Raw genomic sequence first — 10,373 nt, forward strand, 5'->3', positions numbered from 1 at the left:
GGACACGCTCAAAGCATACAAGTCATTCAAGGCCAAAGCACCAATTCAACAGAATAAAATAATCAGTTAGCATTCTTTTTGGTATATCGAAAAGCAACACCATGTTCACATCTTTGTATATTTTATTTTGTTATGTGGTACTTGGTTAGTCTTTAGTTTATTGCTGGTTTCATTGTGTATGTTGTGATTTTCCATAGCATAGAGTCAAGGTTAATAGGTTGACTATTTCTGTGCATAAATGTGTTAGTTATTAACTTATTGTAATTTGCGCAGAAATGAGTTAGTTACTAACTCAGAATCAAGTTAGTTATGAGGTAGTTATTTTGAGAGACTATAAATGTTAGAAAAGTAGATGAAAGGACTTTTTTTATTGTTAAGATTTTGGGAACAACTAAAATTTTTGGATTGTATTATTTCATCATTTTTTAATACAAGGCAAATTGGGAGTGCTCCTATTATTGTTAAGTGTTCATTTGCTTGATGTTATGTGATTATCATATGATATTGAAATAGCAAGCCTACAAATTACTTTCCCAGTTTCATGAAGACAATAGTCATATAACGTTACAAATTTCTTTGGTATCTTGGAAATATATAAACGTTATGCAAATTAAATGTTTTGTATCACTCTCTCCTCATGTGTAGTCTAGAGTTGATAGTGACAAGCTTTAAAGTCAATGGAATCCAAGTGGCAATCGTATGTTTGTTGTGAAGATTCTTTCTAAATCCATTCGTAATTATTCTTTGTTTTCATTTGCAAGGTTAATTATTCTTAAAAATACAAATACCCTTATCATACGAGGGAGCTGCCCCTCTCAAACGCAGAGGAAGATCGTGTTTCACAGAACGATCTCTCCAACTATTGGGATATTTTTCACTCCTCCATTGGGCACATAGTAAAAGATTTTGAAGTGACAACTTTGTTTACCAACAGATTTTTAGCGACTCTGTCTCTGGTCTGCAAAACCAGAGATTCTGGGTTCGATCCCCGCGAGCATGGGACCAATCTAGCTGAATTTCACCACCTAAATCTTTACAAAAACTACGACTTAAGAGCATTCCATAACTAGTTGGGATATCAGCAACCAAGATGCTAAGTTTCAACTTCTTTTGGGGGTGAGCGGCTAAGGCAACTTGGGCATCTTTGATTTTTCCGACAAGAGGGACTTGTTTAGACTCCATTGAAAATACTTTACCGACTGGTTTGTTCAAGGATAAACCTAACACATGAGAAACTTTGGAAGGCATTACATTATCAGATGCACTAGAATCAATGATACAATTGCTTAACTTACAACCAGCTATATACAAAGATATATAAAAAGGATTGGGCTTATCAGAAAAGGAAGTAGTAGCAAGTGATGATTCCTTTACAATAGATTCCTCTTGATCATCATCATCAAAGTTCTTACCTAAGCAAGAACAAGAGGCTAAGATCGTATCGAAATAAAGTGTGGGATGAGATTGAAGGTTTTGATGCTTTTTCCATACAAGCCATTCCAAGAGAGAAAAATACACAGGTGGATTCTCTTGATGTCTCGGCTTCTTTATTACTTCCTCATCCTGAATTTGATAGGAGTGTCTATGTTGTAGAGATGATCTATCGACCTAGTGTGCCAAACAATAATCAGAATTGGCAAGTCTTTGATGATGATAAACATATTATTTCATTCTTGGAAGGGAGGGAAACTTTTTCCAATTTGTCTTTTGATGGGAACCCACCTTCAACTAGTCAACAGACTACTAAAGAAGAAGAGAAGGAACCTGAAGTTCTGCAACTTAAAGGTAATACCATTCCCAAAGGCTTGGTTTCTCTCAAGAGTTTGTTTGATAAACATGATCAGTTTGTGAAGAAAAAAAGTGAACACAAATCCTCAGGATCCTCAGAAGTTGAGAAGGTAGACATAGGTTTCGAAAATGATCCCAAAGTGGTTTTTCTTGGGAAATGCCTTACACATAAGGAGAGGAAGGTATTCACTGATCTACTCACAAGATACATTGATGTTTTTGCATGGTGCTATGACAACCTCAAAGAATTTATGAATGGTGAGTTCAAGCATCAAATTTCCCTCAAACCTAATTCAATTCCATTCAGGCAAAAGCACAGGCAATTCAACCCAAAGATAACAAATGCAATCTTCACAGAAGTGGATAAAATGTTGAAAGCCAAAATAATTTATCCAATTCATCATTCTACGTGGGTAGCAAATATAGTTCCTGTTAGAAAGAAAAATGGGGAGATCAGAATTTGTGTTGATTTTTGCAATTTAAATCAAGCATCCCTCAAAGATAACTATCATCTTCCAATTATGGATCACCTTCTTCAAACCGTTTCTAGATCCGAAATGATGTCCATGCTCGATGGTTTTTCAGGTTATAATCAGATCAGTGTGGATCAAGAAGATCAACACAAAACTGCTTTTACTACTCCATGGGGAACTTTTGCTTACAACCGAATGCCTTTCAGTTTAATTAATGTTGGTGCCACTTTTCAGTGTGCAATGGATCTCTCCTTTGGTGATCTAAGAAACAAGATTGTGGTTGTTTATTTGGATGACCTAACTGTCTTTTTCAAGAAACGAGAAGAGCATGCTTATCATCTTGAATGCGTGATGCAACAATGTAGGCAAGAAGGGATCTCCTTGAATCCAAAGAAATCTATTTTTGGGATAATCGAAGGGAAGTTGTTGGGTCACATTGTTGCAAAGGAAGGAATTCACAATGATCCTTAGCGAGTTAAAGCTATTCAGCAGTTGCAATTACCTTCTAGTAAGCCAGGAGTTCGCTCATTATTTAGCCAAATCAATTTTAAAAGGAAATTCATCCCAGATTTTTCTGAGATCACAAAATCAATTTTTGAGATGATGAAGGGTAATGAGGTTTTCAAATGGTCAGAAGATGGAAAGTGAACATTCAATCAAATCAAGTCATCTATAGCAGATGCTCCCACGTTGATGTACCCAGACTTCAACAAGGATTTCAATGTTTACTGTTATGCTTCAGATTCCACATTGTTTGCAATTTTAACTCAAAATCATAATGATAACACTAAGGCGCCAATAGCTTTTATGAGCATTCCCTTGAAGAAACACGAACTGAAGTATTTTGTTGCCAAAAAACAAGCTTTTGCGGTGGTGAAGGTTGTGAAACAATTTCGTTTCTACATCTTGAATTCACACTCTAATATATATGTTCCAAATACTGTTGTGAAGACAATTCCTACTCAATAGGAGATTGGATTGAGCAAGAGAGCTTCTTGGATTGCAAAGGTTCAGGAATATGATATTGATATCAAACCTACCAAGCTTGTCCAAGGGAGAGGATTATGCAAGTTGTTGGCTGAAAATACATCTGAAGGAGAAGTTAAAGGAGAAGTTATTTCAGAGTCTGAATTACCTTTGGTTTTGTTCATTAGCACCATGGATGATTGGTTCACTAATATAGCCCACTTTCTCACATATGGAGAATGTCTGGCTTACCTCACCTCTAAAGAGAAACAGACCATCAAGTTGAAGGCAACTAAATATATTATCTGGGGCGATGTCTTGTATAAAAAGGGAATCGATAGTACTTTCCTCAGATGTGTGGATAAAGAGAAAAGAGAGAAGCGTCTTAAGTTCTTTCACAATGAAGCATGTGGTGGGCATTTTTCTTCCTTAGTAACGGCATACAAGATGCTAAGAAATTGTTACTATTGGCCTAGGATGTTTAGGGATACTGATGAGTGGGTGAAGAAATGTGACACATGTCAGTAGTTTAAAGGAAAGGTACAACTTTCTGCTTTGCCATTAAAGCCAGTAATCATAGAGGAGCCTTTTCAACAATGGGGTTTGGATTTCATCAGTCCTATTCACCCTCACTCTAGTGCAAATCACACCCATATCCTATTAGCTACAGATTATTTTACTAAGTGGGTCGAGGTTGTTCCAGTGAAACAAACAACATCAGAGGTAGTCTGTGACTTCATCAAGCAAAACCTCTTGGTAAAAAATGGAGTCCCACATAAGATTGTCACCGACAATGCTACCAATTTCTCTTCCCATGAGCTATTAGATTTTTGTTATAAATATGGAATCATTCTCTCTCATGCATCTGACTATTACCCACAAGGGAATGGTCAAGCTGAGGCCAACAATAAGAATACTATTACTATTCTCTGGAAGCTAGTTGATGAAAATCAAAGGACATGGCACAAACATTTGTATGAGGCATCATGGGTTGATCGCACCACAAAGAAAAGAGCTATCGGAATATCTCCTTTTGAAATAGTTTATGGAACAGAAGCGAAATTGCCTATTCTTTTGGAATTAGCATTTCTCAAACTGCAAGAATTTTTGGAGAATTATGAATTCAAAGATGCCTTAGAGAAGCGAGTGATGTATTTGACCAAGATGGAACAGCAAAGAGAGGTGGTGGTTGATAGAATTAAAGAACATCAAATGTGACTCAAGGAGTTATTTGATTGAAGAGCAAGAGAAAGACTATTTCATGCTGGTGACTTGGTTTTGTTGTGGGATAAAAGAAGAGAGCCAAACAGGGTGCATGGTAAATTTGATTCGCTTTGGAGAGGACCTTTTCACATTAGGCAAGTTTGCGGTGAGAATTCATTCTACTTGGCATATATGGATGGAACACAGTTGCCCCTTCCTTATAGTGGGAAACATTTGAAACTTTATAATCAGTAGGGTGGACTGTCATTCGTCCATGTACATAAGATAAATAAGGTTTTTGTCTTTGTCCCAGTTTTGTTTTGTGGTGAAGGATTTTTCTTTCCTTAATGTTTTGTTTTTGTCCTTCTCGTCTTCTGCATGTTTTTGTCTTGTGTCTCGCTTGACTCTTTGGCCCAATGAATTATGTACTAGCTTGCAAAACCAGAGATTTGGGTTCATCCTGCGTCCTTTGTAGTCCTTGTCCCCAGTCAAAGCCAGTTGTTGCCCTCATATTTGGCATACTTATTATTTGAATTTTAAATTGTTCCCAATGTTGGACAAAGGTCCAATGAGTATTTATGCATAGGTAATGAGCATGTTGTCCAAGGTCATTACTAGTCAAATTTTGAAAAATGGAAGAATTTTGAAAATTATCACAAATTGAGGGAAATCGCTTGACAATCGGGATCTAAACGTCATTTTATATCATGTGGCCAACTTTCACCTGAACCCAGTTCATACTTTGTCATATTTTAAACTTTCAATTTTTGGTGTCTGTTGCTCCCAAATGATTAAAATATCTCATTTAAGGCTTTGTCATGAGGCATAAATAATTTTGTGGATCTATTTCCCTACCATTGACACGTGTTTCAAATTTCAGGACCTAACTCCCTACCGTTTGAAAGTTATGTCATTTTTCTCCAGCCAAAGCGTTATATTTAAAATATTTAAATTATTTCTCATGTGATAATTTAATATTTTAAATTATTTCATTATGTTTGGTCATTTGCGATAAGAAAATCATCTTCAGTCATCGGTGGCATTCTTCCTTGATTTATTCTCAATGGAAAATGGTTTCCAAGGTATAAAGGATAGCTCATTGAAGCACTGTTGGTATTTTGGTATGGTTTTGTCATTGATGTCAACACCTACTAAACACTTATCAACTCTGGCACTTTGGAGAATCAACAACATTCACTGGCAAGCAAGTGACTCATGCACAGTCACCAGTATCTGGTACACTGGCAAGATATAATCATCACCGGCACTTGGAATGATATGGAAAATACTTGGTTATGTCAAAGACATTGTGTGGACACTTTGTCTTGGAGTTTTGTTTATTGGTACATTAGCATTTGCATATTTGTTGTTACCGGCAAATAGGTCTAGGGTTACACCGGCGGGTTTATCTTTTTCAGATCAGCATGGCACGCTATGGAGATGACTTATTATTGTTGTAAATGTGTTAAGCCGACATATTGAATCGGTTATTGCATCGGGTATTAATTGATATGTAAATTAATTTTATTGTAATATCTTGTAGAGCTGACCTACTAAAATTGGTCTTAGGTTATGGTATAAATGTAAGATCAAAAGAGGAATGAGAAAAGGATTATGTGAAGGTATATGTGAGAATAAGCAGAGCTATACATGCAAACATCATTCAAAGATTGAAGGAGGGTTTTTGTGAAGACAATCAGAACTACACTGGTACTGAATCCAGCATATGAAGATGTTATTTTGTGTAGTACATTCTTATTGGATTTAACCATCCAACTGTAGTTAGTGTGACTCCCATTTTGTGATTGAGCAGTGAGCTCTAGGTGCTTGGCCTTTCTGCATGTGCAGACCCCATTTATGTACACTTACTATCTGTAGTAGTATCATCTGATTGTGGGTAAGGTTTCCCACCGTGGTTTTTTCCCTTATAGGGTTTCCACGTACAAATATTGGTGTTATGTGTTGTGGATAACTTTGTCTTTATGTTTCATGCACTAATACTTATCGGTATAGCAATTAACTGTTAAAACTTTCTACCAACATATTGAACTGGTTTACTGGTATTAAGCATTAGGTTGGTTAAGTTGTTTTTTGGTTTGAATTTATTTGACAATTGATTCACCCCCCCCACCCCCCCTCTCAGTCGTCTCCTAGACCTAACAATTGGTATCAGAGCCTAGTCCTCTTTTGCAGAAGTTGAACAGCTTGAGGAGATCCAATGTCTACTAACTATTTCAGGAAGGACAGTCCTAAACTTGATGGAACCAACTATGGCATATGGAAGATCAGAATGGAGACACATCTAAATTGCATTGGAAAGGACATCTGGGATGTTATAAAGAATGGTTATATTGTTCCTACTTAGAGTCAGCCCAATCCACCAACCTGACTAAAGATAGGAAAATGATTGCAAAGCAAGAGAAGCACTTTTGAGCGCATTATCTGATCAACAAATCATGGGACTATCAGATAGGTCTACTGCTAAAGCTATTTGGGATCATTTGGAAACACTGAATGAAGGAGATTCCACAGTCAAAATTGCAAAACTTGAAAGCTTCCGGGTTAGGTATGAACATCTGAAAATGGAAGAAGATGGAAGGATTTATGCTTTTATGGAAAGAGTAAATGAGATTGTTTTGGGTATTAAATGTTGTGGAGGAACCTTAAGTGAGGATGAAATTGTTTCAAAAGTTTTAAGAGGATTGCCACCAGCATATAAAATGAAAGTCACTGCTATAAATGAGTTAAGAACAATGCCTAATACATCAGTAACTAGGGATACATTGATTGGGAAACTTTTAGCTATTGAAATTGAAGAATTGGGTCATGTTGCTACTATAAAGACAGATTTGGCCTTTAAAGCACCAACATGATCTGCTCCATCATTTGAAAAATCTGATTGGAAAGCCTTTTATGCAAGAGAACTTGAAGAAAGCAGGAAAGAAAATGAAGAACTTGAAGCACTATTTGCAAGGAAAATGCCTAAAGGTCCAGTTGGAAGTAAGTATGAAGGTAAAGCACACTTTAAATGTTTCAACTGCAATAAGATTGGTCATATGGCTTCAAGATGCCCTAACAGACATGCTAGACTAAGAGAAGAAGCTAGAAGAACATACAAGCCTAACCCTAAATCTTAGAGATATAGATTTAAGAAGAATAAAGACAATCTTGTTACATTGTTGATGAAGGTGTGACTGATGATTCTCATGAAGATCCGACAGACAATGGATGGGTTTTTGTTGCTATAACAGAAGATCAACCGGCACCTACTACTCAATCGGTAGAACAAGCCTTGGCAGCTAAAGTTGAAGTAAAGGATGAATTCATCATTGATTCAAGATGCTCACATCATATGACAGGAGACAAAGGTAAATTCTTGAACTTTCAAGAATACAATGGAGGCTTAGTGAGATTTGGAGATGGCAAAGCTTGTTTGATCAAAGGTAAGGGTACAATATCTCTTGATGGTAAGCATAACCCTGACAATATTTACTAAGTTGAAGGATTAAAGAATAATCTTTTGAGTGTTGGTCAATTAGTTGAGAAAGGATTTCAGTTACAATTCAAAAATGGAAAATGCAAAATCATGAAGAGAACTGATTTGGAAATTGCAACTGGTAATCAGACTAGAGGTAATATCTTTCACTTGAATAACAGTGAAAAGACATGCTTAATTGCACATATTGATGAAAGTTGGTTATGGCATAAGAGACTCTGTCATGTAAACTTTGATTGCATGGTGAAAATTAGTACTATTAAGACAGTTAGAGATTTACCTAAAATTGTCAAACCTCACAATACAGTATGTAAGGAATGTCAATTTGGAAAACAAGTTAGAGCTAGTTTCAAAAGTATTCTAGAAAAATCCAATAATGCTCTTGATTTAATTCACACTTATTTATGTGGTCCAACTAGAACTAAAATCTTACAAGGTGATAGATATTTCATGCTAATCATTGATAACTATTCTAGAATGTGTTGGGTTACTTTTCTCAGAGAAAAATCAAAAGCACTAGGAAAGTTCAAACTGTTCAAAGCAATGGTAGAAAAGGAAACCAGTAAGAAAATCAAATGTCTAAGATCATATCAAGGAGGAGAATTTACATCTAAAGAATTTAATACATTTTGTGAAGTAAATGGAATCAGAAGACAGCTATAAGCACCTCGGACACCACAACAGAATGGAGTTGTTGAAAGGAAAAACAAAACTATCTTGGATGCAGCAACAAGTATGTTATCAAAAGCAAACCTACCACATGTATATTGGAGAGAGGCAGTCAGTACATCGGTCTATACATTCAACAAAGTTCACATCAAAGGTTAAACTGGTAAGACCCCTCATGAACTATGGTTTGGTATTACTCATACTCTTAAATATTTTAAAATTTTTGGAAGTAAATGTTATATCAAAAGAGATAAGTATATTGGAAAATTTGATCCTAGAAGTGATGAAGAAATATTTCTCGTTTATTCATCTAAAAGCAAGGCATATAGATGGTTTAACAAAAGATTGCAGAAAATTGTTGAAAATACAAATGTAAAGATTAATGAACAATTCAGAGGAACTTCAAGGTATATAGACTCTGAAGTGGCAACAAAAATTTTGACAAATGAACCTACACTAAATCCACCAGTACAGAATGAAGATCCAGTTACCCCAGTATCATCTGAGGATTCCACAGTAACTAAGGAACATCAGCAAACAAAGACACCCCAGTATGTAAGACTGAATCACTCTGAAGATAGATAATTGGAAACAAGTTTAAAGGAGTTATGACAAGAGGAAGATTGGCAAATGAAGAGGTATTTCTTATTTCTCAAATTGAACCATCATCAGTTAATGAGGCATGTAAAGATAAATTTTGGATTAAATCTATGGAAGAAGAATTAGAACAAATTGAGAAAAATAACACTTGAACATTAGTTCCCCGGCCTAAAGATAAAAATGTAATTGGAACCAAATGGGTATTTAGAAACAAACTTAATGAAGATGGTAAGGTTATCAAAAATAAAGCAAGACTAGTGTGTAAGGGATATTCTCAGAAAGAAGGAATTGATTACAACGAAACCTTTGCACCGGTAGCTAGAATTGAGACTGTCAGATTATTTTTGGCTTTTGCAGCACATAAGAACTACAAAGTATATCAAATAGATATTAAATGTGCATTTTTGAATGGAGATCTTGAAGAAGAAGTTTACATTGAACAACTTGATGGATTTTCTTTGACAGGTTACAAAGATATGGTTTGCAGGTTAAGAAAAGCTTTGTATGGATTGAAGCAAGCTCCAAGAGCTTGGTATGCAAGATTGGATAAGTATCTTTTGAAGATTGGTTTTTCTAAAGGTAATGCAGACAATAATTTATACTATAAAGTGGCTAATGATGACATCCTGGTTATAGAAGTATTTGTTGATGATATAATCTTTGGAGGAGAAGATGGATTATGTAAAAAAATTTCTATTAAAATGCAGCAAGAATTTGAAATGTCTATGATTGGAGAAATAAAATTCTTTTTAGGATTGCAGATTTCACAGACTGATAAAGGTATATTCTTGAGTCAATCCAAGTACTTAAAAGAGTTACTAAAGAAATTTGGGATGGAGAACTCTAAACCGGTAAGCACACCTATGACCACAAATGACAAATTATCACTAAAGGATGAATCTACACCTGTTAATCCAACTAGATACAAATCTATGATAGGAGGTTTACTGTATTTAACACAAACCAGACCTGATATTATGAATGCAGTATGTATTGTTTCAAGATTTCAAAGTAATCGTAGAGAAAATCATGAATCAACAATAAAAAGGATTTTCCGGTACTTACAAGGTACTATAAATCTTGGATTATGGTATCCTAGAGATGAAAACTTTGAATTATGTGCATACACAGATGCAAATTGGGCAGGAGATGTGGATGATAGAAAAAGCACCACCGGA

This window comes from Cryptomeria japonica, chromosome 1 (assembly GCF_030272615.1).
Source record: "Cryptomeria japonica chromosome 1, Sugi_1.0, whole genome shotgun sequence".
In the NCBI taxonomy this organism is placed as follows: Eukaryota; Viridiplantae; Streptophyta; class Pinopsida; order Cupressales; family Cupressaceae; genus Cryptomeria; species Cryptomeria japonica.